This window comes from Peromyscus maniculatus, chromosome 10 (genome assembly GCF_049852395.1).
Source record: "Peromyscus maniculatus bairdii isolate BWxNUB_F1_BW_parent chromosome 10, HU_Pman_BW_mat_3.1, whole genome shotgun sequence".
In the NCBI taxonomy this organism is placed as follows: domain Eukaryota; kingdom Metazoa; phylum Chordata; class Mammalia; order Rodentia; family Cricetidae; genus Peromyscus; species Peromyscus maniculatus.
The window spans coordinates 65577-83281 of NC_134861.1; positions in this window are offsets into that span (position 1 = coordinate 65577).

Sequence of the window (17705 nt, forward strand, 5' to 3'; positions counted from 1 at the left end):
CAGATGCTGAACTTTTGTGAATAAACCCGAGAACTGCAGAGCTCTACCTTCAGAAGGGACCAGAACAAAGAAATACACCATCTCTCCCAAAAACACAACCATGCTATTACAAGGGAAGCATGACATCTTCCCCCCAAGTTCTGGGATGCTGCTGACACCTCTTCAAGTCAATGTGCAAAGGGACCACCCACTCTCCATCTTTAATCCACTTTCTACGGCATAACCACCTGGAAACAAATGGTCCAAGGACTGAGACTAAGCCTATAGCAAGAGTAAAACAAAGCACTGAGGCCTGATCTCACACTCAACTCATTATTAATTTCACACCTACCTTGTCTTTCACAACAGTCAAAGGAAAAACAAAACACTATTTGTTCAATGGTCATGTCATAAACTGACTTCAAAGTATTGTATAGATGAAGATTTGGGCTTCTCTCACTCTTGGTCAGAAAAGCTTTCTCTTAACATGGGTGTACTCTTTGGCTCTTTGGGGGGACATTACCTAGCTCACAAATCACATGAAGACTTATCTTACTTATGAATGGGTGCCTTAGCTTGGCTTATTTCTAGCCAGCTCTCCTAGAGTTATTATGTCTACCCTTTTGCTCTGGGCTTTTATCTTTGTTCTATATTCCTTTCTTTACTTCTTATTCTAAACTATACTTATAGCTGAGTGGCTGATGGCCCTTAATGGCCTCACTCTCTTCTTGTGCCTCAATCTCTCTTCCCAGATTTGTCCTCCTATTTCTTCACTTTGCTTGCAAGCCCCACCTATCCTTTCTCCTGCCTCACTATTAGTTGTACAGCTTTTTATTAGACCAATCAAGTGTTTTAGACATTCAAAGTCATAGAGCTTCAGAGTTAAACAAATACAACACAAAGCAACATGTCTTTGCACCATTAACAAATATCCACAGCATAAACAAATGTAACACCATCAACCACTGTTCCAAAACACACGAGGACTTCATAACCAGTCAAAAGGGCCAAGATAAGTGGCTTAAGAATTCAGCCCTAACTAGGACATTTTTATCACCAGCCTTTCTCCCAACAAGGCTCAGAAACCCTGAGGAAGTAGCAGAAAACTCAGAGATGGAGGATGGGAAGAGGTCTGTGACATTCTGTCTTCCAGACTTGGCTGTTGCATGGCCCCTGTGGCTAGAAGCTTGCACCAGATCCACCAGTCCACATTCCAGCTTGGACAGGGGAGGAGCTCAGGAGGCTCTGGTCCTACCTTAGGAGTTACTGGAGGTAGACAGTACAGGAAGATGGAGAGTCATTTCTCTTTGGAAATGTGGCCACCTGGTCAGGTTGCCCACACTCCAGTAAATGGGTCCATGCCCCTCTATGTAAGAGCAGCACTAATTGAATTGGGCAGGGTGGAGGGGCTGTGAGAGAGAAAATTGGGAGGGACATGGTGAGGAAAGCCTGTAGCTGGAAGCAGGGGAAATCAAGAGATTATCAGAATCCACTGTACCCACGAATGAAGTTTTCCTATTATAAAGACAGAAAACAGAATATTCAGAGCCCATCCTGGGGATGGGAGTGGAGTCTGTGATTCTAGAGAACCCTGACTAATACAGCATGGGAGGGTCCAACTTAACTGTTAATAACCTAAGTAAACCCAGAACTATCCCAAAACTTTTCTACCTCCTTTTTGCATGTATAAAATATACCATCATTGTGCTTTGCAGTAACTTTTTTTTTCTTTTTTTGGTTTTTCGAGACAGGGTTTCTCTGTGTAGCTTTGCGCCTTTCCTGGAACTCGCTTTGGAGACCAGGCTGGCCTCGAACTCACAGAGATCCGCCTGCCTCTGCCTCCCGAGTGCTGGGATTAAAGGCGTGCGCCACCACCACCTGGCGCTTTGCAGTAACTTTGGTGACCACAGTAACACATCTAGAACTCTGGTACAAAGAGCCTTCCTCCTTGGTTAATCTGATTTGCATAATCATTGTATACTAACTTATTGTGATTCATTATCACTTGAAATATTGCCTGAAAAGTTTAACTTGACACGTATAACAGGCTTGCAGACCAGAAAATGCATCAGATTGCTCCCTTCAAGAAATTTGTTCTTTCAACTGTGGGAATGCTGTCAGCAGGTAGGGATGGTCTAAGCTGGAGAATACCATCTCTCTTGGGTCAAGTCTCCCCATGCCAGGTGACAGAAAGAGACTATCATCTTGCTTTAAAAAAGACAAGAGTCATGCACTAAGTAGTCTCAACTGGGATGGAAAAAGTCAATCTTTCTCAGCTACACCTGACCTGGAAAAGTTGGGGACAAACACCAGGAACTCATCACTTTTGTAATTCTGAAGATAAAAGAATGTCACCTAGCTGGACATTTTTTGGGGGGGGTAGAGGAAAGAAGGAAATTGTTATCCCTACCATCCCATATGTGGTACCCGAGTGTCACAGAAACCTCAAGTAAGGATCCAGAAGTTTCCACAGAAATCTTATTTCCAAACAGTGAAATAAACTTGGTCAAAATGAGAGATCCCTTTAGCAATAGTACTTGCTATGAAGGAATGAGTCACAGAAATGGACCATTAACTCCTGGAAGAAGATATGAAAATTGCTCTCATAGTTCTAATGATCATTTTGGGAGGTGAGGTGGTCTTGGTGAAGTACATAAAAATACATTAAATGGTAAAAATATAAAATCCTTGTGAAGTTCCACACCTTCAGAATGGCTGTTCTAACTGTACAGAAGTTCACTGGGGTTTATAGACTTTGGGTCTTGTTAGCTTTATGGCATATTTTATTTGCAAGCTTTTTATAATAAAGTTACTGAAGCAAATGCCTTCTCCTCATTTCCTCCACAAGATGTCATCTTTTTTCCCTTGTTATTTTATTTTATTTTACAATATAATTTAATTCTACATATCAGCCACAGATTCCCTTGTTCTCCCACCTCCCGCACCCTCCCCTTGCCTCCAGCCCACCCTCCATTCCCATCTCCTCCAGAGCAAAGACTCCCCTGAGAATTGAGATCAACCTGGTAGACTCAGTCCAGGCAGGTCCAGTCCCTTCCTCCCAGGCTGAGCCAAACATCCCTGCATAAGCCCCAGGTTTGAAACAGCCAACTCATGCACTGAGCACAGGACCTGGTCCCACTGAAGATGGCATCTTTTATCCTCTTCACATTCTGCATGCACATCAGGTATCACAAGGAAATGGAAGGTTTAGACTTGATTGATCTCAGGGCAAATAGACTCACAAATGGAAAGTTCACCTCAAGGACACATTTAAATTCAGCTCACAGGGAGAATGTTTACCTAGGTAAAAGATGCTGCCAGATCTAACATCTAATGAAGTAGCTCATTTTATGAAAGATCTAAACTTACAGCATAGCCAGAACTTGGTGAGCTACAAAGGAAATAAGCTCACATACCAACCCAGTCCACGATAGGACACAAATGCTCACTGTCCACAGAACACTCCTAGAAATTCACCAGCACCAGTGACATCCTGAAATGTCAGAGTGCCACAATGGCAAACAAATGGTTAATTATCATGAGGAATTATGATAAAAATTAGATCTGTCACCTGACTCAAGATGCCATATTGAAGAAATGAGTACTCACATGGAGGTAAAGGGAATCCCATATGCTACAGCCTGCACTGTGGCTGTGAGGGTGCCTTACATACTCAAAAAGCTCATACCAAAGGCCATACACTGTTGCCCGACAAACAGGAGCAGATTCATTTTTCTGTACCAGCATTAGTGACAGCACTCTACTCTCTAATGCCAATATTGAGAGCTCTTTATCTAGAAGGCTTCAATGAAACACTTATCAATATAGCATCTAGCTCTTCTGGTTACTCTGGTGACAGCTGGCTTCACCAACTACTATGAAGGTAAAATATACTCCACTATGCATAGTCTTTCCCCATCCACTAATTATTCTGTTCCCTTGGAATAATGAGCTGTCATTTTGGAGTGCATACAGAACTTGAGAGATCTAGACAGCAATTGTCCCATCCACACTGACTACCAGTGATTCACAAGAAGCCAGTCACTTCTGAGGAGATTAGCATTTTTGGACTATTCAGTATGACAAAATGAAATGTTCTCAGACACATACAAAGTGAAAAAATAAACCCTGAAAGAGCTCCTGAGGGGCAGGAGGACCTGCATAATCTTTCTGACACTGCTCATCTCGAGTCAGAAAGAGCAATATTGTTCATTCCCTCACTACTTCCAGCATCTCACGAGGTCATTTCAGCAGATACTAAAAATCCAGGGCCAATGAAGGTACAAGTCACCACAGGTTTCAGTTCATCACACCCTATCAGAAAGACACCATGGGTCCTGTAGGCTCAGACATCTTCATTGCAGTAGTAACTGTGTGACATGCATCAGTGAAGCAAGCATTGTAAAGGATCTGACACCAACTCCCACCATGAAAAGTTTTGCTTCCTTGAGGTTTTAGTCTGTAAGATGATTCCAATAATGACAAACAGTTGCAGAATCAAGAAGCTGTCAGATTTCAATGGAGGCAATGTCAAGAATAAAATTATGACAATGGAGCCTTCCTAAATGTCATTTTGTGAGTTTCTATATGTGTCCTATCATAATACTCTCATTTCTAGAAAAGAATGGGTGGGAGATACCTGCACAGTATCCTGGCAGCCACTAGAAGAGTGAGTCAGACAAGGCTTCCAGATAGGGCCATGCATAACCAAAGCTTCTGTAGCAGTCCAATTATTATGGAATACTGTTTGGATATAAACTTAGAATATCTAGAAAGATCCATTGCAGACAACTTTAATACATTGATAAAGTGTGACAAGGAAACTAATCTATAGAGAACTTCCCACAAAAAGGCTGTGGAGAGAATGGAATACTAGACTCTGTTTCCAGGACCTCGAACTCCATGGTCCCAAAAGAGTGCTCCACTTTTGAAAACCTCAGGATGGACTCTGCCTTCCTAAAATCCAGGCCAGCACTGACCTAGGCCCTTCCTAGAGTCAGTTGCAAGCTGGGCTTTAGGAGAGACCAGGGCATGGCACTTAAGATTGGAAAGCTAATGCCCTTTTCTTTCACAGAATTACCAAGAGCAGCAATGGTCTTCTGTGACAGGGGGACACACTGATACTTCCAACATAGGAGCTATTGTGAAACTCTACATTCAGGCTGTGTTTTGCAGCTGGACATAGTGCACATAGAACTTTACTTGTCAGTGCCTACTAGGTTCTGAAATCCTCGCTTGTGGCAAACAGCCCACACAGGAAGGACACAAACGAAACTCCCACATCTAGTGAGGCTTGAAAGCACTTCCAGAGCCAGCACTTTCTCCTGCTCCTGAAGAACACTATGCTCCTGGTCACCTGACACAGTCCCAAAGGGATGGAAACCACGACTTTCAGAAGAAGTTTCCTGAAGTCTCTACACAGCACAGGCTTAGATAACCTGCCCAGAGCTTCTAGCTCTGAAACTCCACCTGAAGCCACCTGCACCACACAAAGCTGTGACAATAATTTATATTCCAAATGGCATAAGGTCCAGAGATCCAAGGAAACAATGGAAGGGTCTATGTCATGGCCTTCAAAGTGAAGGCTAAATTCTACCTAGAAAGATAAGACTCTGGCTGAAATCCTAAGACAACCAAAGCTGACTTGTGTGTGACTCCAAGGAGACTCCTAAACATGTCCAACATTCCAACATTGGCCTGAAGGTAGGAATCTAGACATGAGGATGTTAGGGGTGGACCCTGAAGACCAGGAGGTGATCCCAATGAAGCATTGTCTAATAAGGAAAGGGCTTTTTCACCTGCTGTGGGAGAGCCTAGAAACAGAGTCGAAGGCACAGTGATGGGAATACACAGTGATAGACTACACAGACCATCTTTGGGTTCTTGGATCAGTACAGACCCCTGTAGCAGAGCCTGGTACATGATGATGTCTGAGTATTTATTACCTTAATGGGAGGAAATGGAAAGCAAAACCCCCCAAATGCACGTTGACGTGGGCTATGTTCTTCTGCAAGTCATGAAGCATTCTCAGAGATAGCAAGGAAAAGACATAGGTAGATATATTAGTCTGGGTGTTGCAAGATCCATAAATGGCTGCAGCTGACATCTGTACACAGCCAGCTTTGCTGACTCCTGGTTTAGCCATAGTGACACTGTCTACTCAGGGCACAGAATACACAACCTGCAAGCTAGCACAGCTTAACTATGGTAAGGGCCATGTCTGAAGCCATCTGTGTTACACAAAGCTACTAGAGATGAGTCATGTAGTCTGTGGTGATATTTGGCTTGTGGTCTAACAAGTAATGCTTGCCTGAAGACCAGAGTGCAGAGCTAAGCCATTTGTTAACCATAGGTGCCAGGCAGTGGTGGCACACACCTTTGATCCTAGGACTTGGGATCTCAGGCCTCTAATCCCAGCACTAGGGAGGTAGAGGCAGAAAGTAATATGGCTGGACTGAGAGGAATATACGACAGGGGTTCAGGTACCTTTATGCTGAGGATTTTGGAGAGGTAGAACTAGCAGCTGGATGCTCTGCTTCCCTGATCTCTCAGCTTTTACCTGATATCTAAGTCCAGGTTTTTATTAATGAGAACAATTAAGTATCATGCTATAGTAGTTTATTCTCATTACATTACAACAGTGAAGGCCACTTAGCATGCTATATAATAATCCATACCACTTCCACATAGACATGAAGGCAATGTCACAAATAGCCACCTGTGCTGTTCACAAGTTCCCTTCTAGAACAATGTTTGGTCTATAGAGATTTATCTTCTAGAGAATTAAGGACATGATCCTCAAATCAATCCCGCTAGGACTTCAATGGAGCAAAGAAGCATTCCAAGGGAAATCAGGGACTGAGGCCCCACATGCTCAAGGAAGCACTCAGAAGTCCACAGTCACTAAACATCCACACATCCCTTGCCATTAAAACAGAAGACTCTGGTCACCAGTTTTCCTGAAGATGGGATGTCACCTGTAGAATACACTACCACCATAGTATGAATTATTCTGTAGCCCTGCAGATTTATAAAACCATTTGTCCCCTGGGTTTCACACCTCCAAACCGAAGGCTTCATGGTCCAAGGTGTGCATACAAGGAAAGCACTAGCATGGCAACAAGCATACTACCCAGAGCTTCAGATAAGCCACCTCTACTTAATCTCCGAGTTTTCTGAACACCTTGTGCCTTGCCGCTTTCAATGGTCCAACTAGACATGATAGCGACTGAGTATGGATGTTCCATTTCCCTTCAGACATTGAATACAGTGGACATTAATGATATCCACAAGCTATGATGGGGCAAGCAGCCTCCAGCACTCTCTCTCTAGTTGCTCCATAACCATGTCTATGACAATGACCTCTGCTTCTGCCAGGTGCAGTTTCTATGCTAAGGTTGGCTTTTTTGTTTATTTGTTTTTTTGAGAGAAGGGTTTCTCTGTATAGCTTTGCGCCTTTCCTGAATCTTGCTCTGTAGACCAGGCTGGCCTCGAACTCACAAAGATCTGCCTGGCTCTGCCTTTCGGGTGCTTGGATTGAAGGCTTGCACCACCACCACCTGGCTTTAAGGTTGGCTTTTACTACCTGCATTTCTTCCAAAAGTCTCAGCAGTTTTTCAAACCAGAGAAACTTAACTTACAGATCTAGCTTCAACTTCAGTGACAATATGCAAATAAAACAATTTGTTTCTTCATATGGGGTAATGTCAAGATGCTGCTTAGTTCTGACCTATTATGTAAGCTATCTTCATAACCTCCAGAGTTTTTATCCTGAAAATGCCTTAGAAAGGCATCATTCAACAGAACAGCCTTCAATGCAATGTGCCATAGGACAAGAGGGACAAAAGTCACTGAAATCTAAGGTCAGATGAGCTAGACAATTAGCAATACCTTTCCCATAGCTAAGTTCTTAGGATACTTTTGAATGTTCTGAAGCTGAAATAGGAGCCCAGCAACTGCCAACAGCCATGCCCTTGACCACAGAAAGTAAATGAAGTACAGAGATTTGTAGTGGAAATCCTGTTCCAAAGTCAGGAATTCAGTCTCCTCCAACTAGAACAAGTCTTGAGAGCAGCAACAGATGAGACAAACTGCCCAACACAGGTGGACACAGAGTCATTAAATTCAGTCCTTTGTGATGAAGGATTTCAGGACCATTGTCAGCAGGACACAGATGTGACATGTGTGTTGACTAAGACATAAGAGTCAAGAACCAAGTCTTTATCTGAGTCACCCTCACCAAGGTTGTGTCCTCCTGTTACTTGCTGTAGGATCCCTACCCAGATTTACACCAAATGGCCTACCTAGCCTTTGACATTCGGAGAGAACAAAGTCCATGCCCTTCTCTCAAATTCTCCAACCAGAAACCCACTTCTGATGGGTGCAAAGGTAGATGCTTCCTGACAGAAACTAACAGCTCATCAGAACAAAAACTATCTCAGAGCATAGTAGGAGCAACAGTCTAAGGTCATCTTTATTGGGTAGATGTTCCAGCTTTGACCACAAGTACTAACCCTAGTGAGGTTTCTGGTACCTGACACACCTTCCTATGACATGCATCTGGGGCGTGGCCAAATGGGGGCCCTTAAGACACAAGATTTGGATGTGCCAGCTCTCTTGGTTCTTAGTGATGCTGGATGGCAGACCGAGCAGAGTTCTCCAGAGAACCTGGCTATACTACACCTCACCTCTCCTGGTTCTCTTAACCAACCGCTTTACTGGCTGTGAGCTACCCCAAAATGAACCTCCTTTTTAACTATGTGGAGTTGCCTTGTTAATCTCCACAATACTCACCTGTCCACACCAACGGCCTCTTGATTAGGTGAGCCTAGGCATTTTATTACTGTATCACAATGCCTTAGTGAAGGCTACTTAAGCTGTTGTAGGGAACCCATGTTGCTAGTTTAATCGATCATGTACTTTTAATCTTAAGGACTAGCTCTCTAAAACAAGCTGCTCTTCTCAGGATCATTCCTTCCCAAGTGAAGCCAGCCTGTTCCAGATACTCCACAGCCATTTCTATGCACACAGAAACAATTCTCCCTTTGGGGCAACATCCTACTCCCGTGCTGGAGATCAAAAGATCCTGACAGCTTCAGGATGCTGCCATATAACAAAACTGACAGGACTCGATTTCCTGCTGCTTCCAAAATAAGAGAAAGTCATCACAGTGTCTACTTGAGGATAGTTTTCAAACTCCAGACAACTCTAATGTAGGCAGGATCTGCCAAAACTGTAGATTGCCTCAGCCATCAACTGACTTTGTGCAATTATTCTGGTATTGGTGGTGGGCCAGTGCCCAAAGTTGAGGAGACTCGACTGTAGACCAAGGACAATCCTTCCTGAACACCGACCATGGACAGATCTGGCTCTTGAGTCTCCATCTTCTTGTGCTGGTTTGAATGAAATGTCCACATAGACTTGGATATCTGAACACATTCATGTACCCAGTTAGTGACCTTATTTGGGTCCAACCCAGGTAATAACACTTGGGTATATTTAGGAGATGCAGCCTTGCTCAAAAGGTGGTGGTCTCTGAGTTTAAAGACTCCTACCATTTTGAGAGTGGACTGTTTCCTGCAGTTTTGAGGTGTGAGCACTCAGCTGCGGTTTAAGCAGCCTGCCCAATCCACTCTTCATATTATTGGGCACAGTCCAAAAGGTAAAGAGGATTTCCCAAAGGGAGAGGCAAGCACAGCCCACTACCTGAAGTCTTAGAAGTTTAATTAAGGGTAATCTTTTAGCATCTGATCAACTGGGCATGTCCTGTTGCCTCTGACCAAAGTCATAGCCAAGTTCTCTCTTCTGGCAGAATCTTGGAGATCATAGTTTCAATCATTCAGCCTCTTCCCATGAGCCATTTTTGAAGGAACAGCATACACCCTAGCACAGATCACCTCTTCTAGGACAGTAGCTTTTCTAAAATGTCATCTTTGGATATAGGGGGACATTCTTAGGTTTTACTAAATCTGGAAATCAGCATCAAGAGACACCACTAAAACCCTTTAAATTCACACACATATATATATGTTATATCCCAAGTTGGATGTGATGAAGCATCCTATCATGGTAGATTTGAGATTCTTGAAAGCAGACACCGGGTCCATCCTTTCCAGACTCCAGCATATTTAAGTGTCCAACACCCCTAATGTTCCAGATGTGCTTCCCCTGCACCATGTGGTTCTATTAAACAATGGAGAAAAAATGCCATTCTAGCCAGGCAGTAAAAGTGTGCCCTTAAAAAGGGATGAGTGCAGGGGGTAAGCAATTCCCAACAGAGCTTACTAGGGTTTGTCCCACGATCCAAAAATGCCTATAGTGAGAAAGCTCACTTTGGTACAGGACAACAGCACCCTGCTGCCTTGGACTCTCCATTTTAAACTTCATCTGACTGCCTCAGCTTCCCCAGGCACCTCCTTGGAATCTCATAAGCATACTTTTAAGTGAGGTATGCCTTAGGTCACTTGGAATTCTTCTTGAGAAAAGTACAGCCAACTTGCATACCCTGGAACTGGAGCAGTGTTGGTGGCAGTATTCTGAGTTCGGTGCTTTCATGCCTGCCTTGAGCCAATGCTCCCAGCTACTCCTCAAGGTCAATTTCTGTGGAAATAAACTCTCTCTGCCTTTCCTGAAACAATTCTTGTACCACACAGACAAGACATGCTGAGCAAGCTGGCCCAGGAGCTGTACTCTATCCCACTGCAATGTTATGATATCAGTGGCAAGGTACTTGTAAGACACATTTGACCAAAATTGTCCCAAGCAAAAGGCAATCCAAGACAGTCTCTTGGCTACAAGCATCTACTAAAAATGTTTTCATGTCTTTCTATGATTTGGAGAGCAGACATTGTGTTTGCTGACAATAAATTGTGGAAGGTTGTTCCTTGGTAATGGATATAGAAGCCTGGTGTTGGAAATGGATGAAATCCTCTCTAGGATCACTGCAGGTGGAGAGAAATTATCTTAGAATGGGTATTTTTAGCACACTGTAAAAAGTTTAAGACCTGTGTAGAAAAGTTTTCTGGATTGGTTCTGAAAGGATAATGAGACTTCATCAAATTGCAGGAACAGACAGCAGAAATTGTAGTACCTTTTGCTAATGCTTAAATTGCCTCATTATGAGCAGAAAAGGAACATTGGCAGAGAGCTTGCAATAAGTTCTTGGGAGAGATTAACAACATATACCAAAACAAAGAGACTTCAGCCTATAAAAAGAACTAATTGAATTCTCCCTCATATAGTAAAAGGGAAACAAGTTCCTAGAGCCTCTACATTCTACACAGATGCAAATCAATCAGGAAAGGCGGATTATAGTTCATGAAATAAGTAAAAAGGGTCAAAGTCAGAACAAGGATGTGGCAGAAGATGCCTTGCCTACGCCCTTGCTTCTGATTTCATTTATCCTGTTGCTCTGTCAGAACCAGCATTGAATGACTTCTACTGTGGACTCATGGCTGGAGAAGCTCTCCAAGAACCTTTCAGGTTCAGTATGACAGATAAGCACTGCTGAGGCTCCCAGCCTCACAGATTCCCATCTGAGTGACAGCTTCTGTGAGAATACTCCAAATGCTGAGGTCCTTGACAATCTTCAAGACCCAGCAACTACTGGCTTCTCAGCTTCTCAGATGTGATTCAGCCACTGCTGCTATTTTGGTGCTAACTGACTTAATCCTTGAACAGCATATCTACTCATCCCATTGTTTCTGCTCATCTAGAGAATCCTTATACAAACAACACAGTGCACTCAAATTGCACCACCAAGTTGAACCATCATTTTAGAATTCTAGCTATTTTAACTATAGATGGAAAAACATTCTGGACACTATCAACCTCACAATCTAGAATCATCCAAGAAGGATGTTCTAGTAACTTGTGGGAGACTATACAGATCAAAGCAGACCTCAGAATGTCTAAGGTATTTTCTTGATTAATTAATGTAGGAAGACAATGTCAACTACAAGGAGCATTATATTCTAGGAATAGAGTCTATGTTTGGGGTCTTGAACTTTTCAAAATAGAAAATTGCAGAGCACTAAGCAAGCACACATGGTACTTGGCATTACTCTGCTTAAACATAGATATACATGAATATGACTGGCTTCATCAACCAGACTCCTGCCTCTGTCACCTTCCATGTTATGGTGGACTGTAACACTGAACTAAGAGAAGACCTCTCCCTCTACCCCCTTAAGGTGCTTTTGTTCTCAGTATTTTATCATACAATGAGAAATAAAGACAAATTTAAGAAGTTGCTTCTTCCTGTTATCTTTAGTGAGTGATTCAGTTGATTGGGGCTCTTCATCCGGGAACACTCAGGATAGTCTAATTGTTCTTTTTGTGGCTACAGACAGGTCACCTAAACTCTTGCCTAGAACACACTTTCCCTAGTGCAGAAAAGGCAAGAAATGAAATACAAGACCCATGACTTTCCAAGGATGTATCTTCTCTAGAATTGGTGTTCAAAGCTGGTGAGAATTCATAGAATCCAAGAGACTGATGAGGACCCAAGGTTGTTAAGGATCTCTGTCTGCTTAGGAATGAAGTTCTTGCTTATTCCACCATTGAAACCAATGTACTGATTAATCTTGTCATTGCCATACAAACTAGTCACTTGGGAAGATGGGCACCTGAAGAATTTCTCAGATCAGATTAGCTTGTGGACACATCTATAGATTGTCTTGACTGATGTGAAGGGCCCAGCCCACTATGGATGACAGCATCCCTAGTCAATGAGCCTCAACTAGATCAGAAAGCCAGCTGAATACAGACCAGGCATCAAGCTAGTAAGCAGTTTTTCCCCAGTGTTCCTGACCCAGCCTCCTGCCCTGACTTCCTTCAGTGATGGACTGTGACATCTAAGTACAAGTGAAGTAACCCAGACTTCCTTGCTTAAGGTTCTTTTGACTGTACTGTTTTTGTTACAGCAACAGATTACACTAAAACCATGAAAGTGCTATCGTCCTTTAACCGGCCAGCAACAGCAAATGAGATGAACTGTCCATCACAAGTGGACACAGAGTCATGTGATTCAATCCTTTATGAGAAAATCTTTCAAGAACCCTTTGAGCAGGACACATATGCTACATATCTGTTGACTAAGAAAAATATAAAAATCAAAGAACTACGCCTTTGAGAAACCCTCAGCAGCATTGTGCCCCATTGGCATTAGCTACAGGATCCCTTCTCAGGTTTACACCAAATGGCCTAACCATCCTCTGACATCCACAGACAGCAAAGCCCATGCACCTCCTTTCAACTTCTCCAACCAGAAGCCACTTCTGACCAGTGTAAACGTGGACACTTCCAGACAGAATGAAACAAACAGTCCATCGGCACCAAAAACAAGCCCAGAGAATAATTGGACAGAGTCTGAAGTCATCTCTCCACACAAATGGCTGCTATGTTACATGAGCCTTAGGCATTTTATTCTTACATCCCAATGCCTAAGAAAGGGCTACTCAGCCTGCTCAAAGGAATCCAAATAGCTCTGTTAAACCATCATGCCCTACTGAATCTTAGATCAGCTTTCAAAAACAAGCTTCTGTCCCTAGAATCACTTCTTCCCAAGTGAAGCCAGCCTGTTCCAGATACTCCATGGCCAAAGTGGAAGCAATGACATCAGCCATTTCTATGCACACAGAAACAATTCTCCCTTTTGGGTGACTTCCAACTCATGTGCTGGACATCAAAAGATACCTGCAAGGTACTGAGGGCTTCAGGATGCTGCCCTGTAAGAAAACTAATAGGACCCCAATTTTCCTAATGCTTCCAAAATGAGATAAAGCCATTGCAGTGTCTACTCAAGGATAGTTTTCAAACTCCAGGAAACACAAATCTAAGAGAAACCTGATGAACCTGTAGATTGCCCCAGCCATCAACTGACTTGGAGCAATTATCCTAGTATTGGTGGTGGGCCAGTGCACAAAGTTGAGGAACCTCCACTGTAGAGCATGGACACTCCTTCCTGAAGACCTTCCCATGGACAGATCTGGCTCTGAAACTTCAACTTCTTGTGCTGGTTTAAATGAAATGCCCCCATATACTTGGAAATCTGAATACAAGCTTGTCTCCAGTTACTGACACTATTCCAGAATATTTAGGGGATGCAGCCTTGCTCAAGGTGATGGTCTTTAAACTCAAAGACTCCTACAATTTTGAGTCTAGACTCTTTCCTTCCTGCAGTTTAGAGGTGTGAGCTCTTGCTGACATTTAAGCAGCCTGCCGCCTCCACTCTTCACATTCCTGGGCACAGTTCAACAGGTTCAGAGGATTTCCCAAAGTGAGAGGCAAGCACAGCCAGGACAGTCCACTACCTGAACACTTACAAGTTCAGTCTAGGGTACTTTAGAGTCTGATCAATTGTTCAAGTCCTCTGGCCTCTGACCAAAGTTATAGCCAACTGCTCCCTGCTGTCAGAATCCTGTAAACCTTATTTCATCCTGTTCTCATGAGCCACCTTTGGAGTGACTGCAGGCACCCTAGCACAGCTCTCCTCTGCTAAGACAGCTTCTGCAACATGCCATTTTTGGACATAGGGGGACATTCATAGGTTTCACTACATCTGGAATTCAGCATCAAGAGACACCACTAAAGCCTTTTAAGTACACATGTGTATATGTTATATATCTACAGGTGGATGTGATGAAGCATCCTGTTGTGCTGTTTGAGATTCGAGAAAGCAGACTCCTGGGCCATCCTGTCCCAGACTCCAGCACATTTTCAAGTGTTCAACACCCCTAAAGTTCCAGATTGCTTCCCCTGCCCCATGTGGTTCTATTAAACAGGAGAGAAATAATATCAATGCAGCCTGGCAGTAAGATGTGCCCTTAAAAAGGGTTGCTGATGGGGGTAAGTCATTTCCAACAGAGGTTGCTAGTGTTTGCCCCACTATCCAAAAAGGCCCACACTGAGAAAGCTCATCCACGGAAGAGGACAGGAGGACCCGCTGCCTGTCACTCTCCATTTGAACTCCATCTGACTGCCTCAGCTCCCCCAGGCTGTCCCTGGATTCTCATAAGCACACTGAAGTGTCCTGTGTCTTAAGCCATTTGGAATTCCTGAGTGCCAGCTACTTTGCCAACCCTGGATCTGGAACAGTGGTGGCTGGAGGATTCTGAGTTCAGTGCTTCATGCCTGCCCTCAGTCGATGCTCCCAGCTCCTCCTCTAGCTTAATTTCTATGGAAATAAACTCTCTGCCTGTCCTGAAACAACTGCTAAACTACACACCCATGATGAGCAAGCTGGCCCAGGACCTGTATCTGGCACCTCTGAAGTACAATGACATCTAAGGCAAAGCACTGTAGAGAGATTTCACAAACTTTGCAAATCTGTCCTAAACTCTTGGATATAATAAGGTCAAAAAGAAAACCCAAGACAATCTCTTTGGTTACAATCATCTGACATAAATGCTTTCACTCCTGTATTAATGACAAGGAGAGTAGACATTTCCTTGCAAACAACAAATTGTGGAAGGTTACTGTGCTTGGTAAGGAGATATGGAAGCCTACTGTAGAGGATGGGAAAAATCCTCCCTGGGATTATTGCAGTTTGAGACTGTCCCCCACTGAGACCCCCTACCATCTGTAGAGGCAACCTGCTGTCCACTGCATATAATCAAAGTGCTATGTTTCTGGGTTGTTGGTGTGTCTCCTTCAGAGCACACAGCCCTCTCATTCCCAGCATTTCAAAATTTTTTCTATTTTTTTTTTTAAATTCATACCTCCAGATTATGGTTTAAGCCTCTGTGTGACAGCTAGAATGGTGACTAGTGTTTGGGTCCCATGCAGAGACATATCAGATGCACATTCTAAGTGCATGAATCAATATATTGACTGTGATGGGCACAGCACTCAGCCTCTTGGACTCCAAGTCAGCAAAGCCCTATGAAGCTTCCTCCACTAGAGGGCAGCCTAGAGTTCAGTTTAATATACCACAGTCCTCTGGGGACCAAATTCCAGATGGTCAGTCTCTCCCTTCCCACATGACCCTAAGAAGTTTTCAATGGATCAACCAACAGAATTGCAACAGTCCTCTGACACTTTCAGACACTGAGGTAGAATGTGAAAATATTGTCACTGAAATGGACATCAGGGGCCAGGCACCCAGATACAATGCAAGCCACAGAAGAAGTAAAGAAAGGAATATAGAACAGAGAAGATAAAAGCCAGGAGGCAAAAGGTAGATGGCATAACTTAAAAGGTGTCAGGAATCTAGTGAAGCTAAGCTGGGCTTCCATAAAAATGAATAAACCTCCATGTATTTATGTGGGAGACAGGTAGCAGGCCCCCCAAAAGTGTCAAGGAATAAAAATTAAAAAAAAAACAGTAACTACATCCTTTGATCTGTTTTAAATGGGACAAGGAGACAGTTTCAATCCATATCAGGTGAGAGGAACGTTACAAGGAAAGCAGCAGAAGGCAGCTCAGGAGAGGACTGAGCACTCCACAGCCTTGCACTTGTTCCTCCTGCCTGGTTTACTTCAGTATGACCACAGGAATCCCTCAAGAGGCAGAGCTGGGCATGAGACCCTGGTGTCAGGCTGTGCACAGTCAAACAGCTAGAAGAAAGCATCTTGTTTCAGTGACAAGATTGGATATGTTAGAAGCATGAGCATTTAAGTTTCACTTATTTCAGCCTGGTAAGAAGCTCTGAGCCATTTCCCCAGAATCAACAAACAAGACAGACTCATCCCTAAGGTCAGACCAGACAGACTATTCTTACAGACTGTGTTGGGATCAGTCTCTTATGCTCCATACCATAGCTCCACAAGAGCCCAAAATTCATCTTGCCACCTGATTGCCCATAGTACATACAGTATTATCAGTGATGGAGGCCATGATACCACCTGTTTGGCACAATCATTCTAATGGCACCAAAGGTAGGAGAACTAATGAGGATTCCTGAGACCAAGTTCCTTGGTAAATGTGTCAGGGAGAGCATTTGGAGGCATCACAGCTTTTGAGGGCATCCAGCCATTGTGTAGCATAAGTGTCTACTAACATGGGCATGGATGCAGATAGTAGAATTATTGGATTATATCTACCTTGGGAACTCCAAGGCTAGAAGCATGGTAACTAAGAGTACCAGAAGCAAAGTTTGATTGCCCTGGCTCTCAGAGCTCACAGGCTTCAACCTCATGGGAAAGTTACAGCCCTAGAACTTCTAGCTCTTGGGCTTTATCTTTATGGGGGAATTACAGTCACAGAATACATGGGCGGTTAGGCTATATCTTCATGTGGTAGTTACATGCCCAGTTGATCCACTATTCTGAGGCTTTCATAATGGCTATAACATTCCCTGGTCCTTTGACTATCTTGTCTTCTTCCTCACAGTGGGAGCTACAGCCCAGAATCTTGAGCTCTCATATCTTCATCCTCATTGGGTTGTATCTCCATATACCCTGGGCTCTCAGCTGTGACCCTGACTCAATTGCTCCTATCAGCATCCCTGCTACCCAGCTTACAGGAACCTTAGTTAGGACTTGGACTCCATGCTGTGTGATCTACTTTCAGTAATCAACCTAATCTTAAGGTGGAGGTTTCTGGTCCCCCCACCCCAACTAATTCTGAACTTGACAATGAGCTTCAAGTCTGTAACAGACAAGGATGTTCCTAATATTAAGTCACTTTTTGCCATGATGTGCCAAGAAGCAATGCAAAGTTGTTGGATCCCATTCCTGTGTACAGTACACACGCTTGGTAAGCTCTAGGAATCTGGACATTTATAT